The sequence below is a fragment of the Lactuca serriola genome, chromosome 3 (genome assembly GCF_051521515.1).
Source record: "Lactuca serriola cultivar US96UC23 chromosome 3, Lser_US96UC23_V15, whole genome shotgun sequence".
NCBI classification, from domain to species: domain Eukaryota; kingdom Viridiplantae; phylum Streptophyta; class Magnoliopsida; order Asterales; family Asteraceae; genus Lactuca; species Lactuca serriola.
Genome location: NC_136410.1, coordinates 230,372,710 through 230,375,408, shown reverse-complemented (window position 1 = coordinate 230,375,408; position 2,699 = coordinate 230,372,710).

The following is a 2,699-nucleotide window of genomic DNA, read 5'->3' as shown; positions in this document are numbered from 1 at the left end:
TTGGTAAGGAAACATTTACCGTAGATGACACCGGTGGAGTTTCTGGAACTATCTCTTCATCAGATGATTCATTGCGAACCACCAGCTTCCGTCTTTTTATTAGAGTACGTTGCATGTTTTTCGCAACGTCTTCAGCTCTTTGCCTTTTCTTTCCTGGAGAGACGGGAGCTGGAATATTGCGAATGGTAACCCCTTTACTGTTCACCTCAGTCTTGCGAAACTTTTTCAATACCCCAGACTTGGAAGGTATTGTTTCTTTATTTGATTGAGATGAAGTCTCTTTAATATGAACACCTTCATCCTGAACCTGTTGCGAAGATGGACCTTTCACATCCTTCTTTGTGGACTTCTTCTTCTTTGATGGTGCAGCAACATCTAATAACACTCCAGTCGGCACCGATTGATCAATTGTTTTCAATATCTCACCAAGACCTTGTGAGTTTGAGAGACCTTGCGAAGCATCGCATCTGGAATGCGAGCAACATGAGTAAAAATTACCTCATCATCTTCTACTACCTTCGGAAATTGATATAAAGATAATTCAGCAACTTCAACATCCTCAGGGATAGGAATCCCTTCTTTTTCATACACCTTCTCTAGAATCAAACTCCAATACCTCACACACGAAATTCCTTTTTCAGAGTTTGTGTTTTCTAGACTCTTGACAAATTCCTTCCACAACTGGGTTGCATAATCTACACCGATATCGTAGTACAAGCCCATAACCATGGCATATACTTCCATTCTCCCTCTATCCAGTCCAACTGTTCTTCCTGTTAGGCATCGGAGAAAAATTCTAAATAAGAAATTCCATATGCACGGCAACCCAGACTTTCGAAAGTCACTTATCTTCTCAAGCTCTGGTTGATGGCCCATCTCATTGAACATATGAATGATTTGAGAGTTAACAGGTTTGAAAAATGGAGGATTGTTCGGAGTCTGCAAGAATTCAACAAACATCTTCTTGGAAAGTTTTACCCGTTTGTTGTTTATCAGATTGAAGGTTATCACATCAGTAGTATGGTTGTATGATGCTGTTGAAGCTGCCAAGGATAACCATATCATCGGAACGGAGAAGGAACTAAACATGGCAGTTGACAGAGGTGATCGTTTCAGGGAAACGATGAGCATCTTCAAGCCTTTGGGATAAGAAGAGACATTTGGATCAACTTGATAATTGGTGCTTTGGATTTTCATCAGGGATTGAGAAAGAACTTCATCAGTGTTGGATTGAGTGGCCGCCATTGTTAGGGTTTGAAAGAGATGAAGTTTGATCAAGTTTGAATCTTTGGAGGTTTGTGAGAGTTCTGTTTGCGTAACCGTATATAGTGTTCGTGATCCCCATTTTATAGTTTGCCAAAATTGATTTGAAATTAAAATGGGATGCATTTAATGTTATCCGATGTGGCACCTTGAAAATCGGATCATGACTGCAAAAGATAACCACGCTTCTAAAAGTAACTGTCACATCCCCTTGAAAACCGGATAGAATACCAACCATCTTGAGTACACAGCCTGTCAAGTTTCCCATTATAGAATCTGAACCGTTAAAACCCTTCGCATGGAGTCAAGGCTCTTTCACTTTTGGGATGTAAAGTGAAGTCATATGCCAGATTTGTGAAATCATCAGCCTGAGTTGGTTTTACTCAAAACCTCAAGGATTTCATGTGTGTAAGTGTGTCAACAGAATAAGATGAGAAACAAAACAAATTTTTTTTTTTGGAATTCTGTGATGTCAAAAATTCAATTTGACATGAATGCAGTTAAACCCTAGGCAAAGGTTGCTTCGTTAATCATCAAGAGAGATGCTCAACAGCTTGTGTATTTTCCCGTGAATTACAATCGAATACTTTTAGATAAGTATCGAAGGGGTTCTTTTAAAAGATATTTTGGGTTGGTTTCAAATTTCATTACATATCAGCCTTAACATAAGGTGAGAAATTGTAAATGAAATTACTTGTTTGACCAGTGTATTCAGTGACAAGTTGGCTTTTGAAAATATTTATCATGACTAGGATTTGCGAATAAAACTCACACATAAATCATATTCAAAAAAATTTGAACTGGATCTTGTTGGGTAACAAACATCGTGGGTTGCGAATGTTTGATCAAGACCACACATGCGAATTGAATATGATTTGGAGTTTCGAAATTTTGGTACAGAAACAAAGGTTTCATTAAAATCTGGAACGATGTTCCCCGTCAATTCCTTAAGGTTTATGATGTTTGGGTTTCACTTCCATCACGGTCTCATGATGTTAGATCATAAACACAGACTTGTGATTTTTCTAGGTTTTGATTGGTTTGATCAAAGACCTCAAGGACAAATTTCTTCAAAAATTTGGATTGAAAGAATTGTTTGGTATAAAAAGATTGGTTAAGAATCGAAGTGTACCTATGTTATAATGGACAAAATAGAAAACTCTTAACTCATTTGAGAAGAGTAAGGTAGCTCTTTTGACTTATGCGAATATAAGCCTTTTGGGAAGAAATTTTCATGTGATAATTTCATTAAGGCTTTCTTTTCTCACACATAGAGTCTTGTTGAGGCTTTTGGTCTACATACAACAACATGCTTCTAGGGACATCCTAACTAGTTTTAAAAAAAAATTAATACCTTCCCATAGAAACACATAAGCATGACCTCTTCGCATTATGCCCTGTACTAAATTCTCAGCACACAATATTTAAAGAACAAA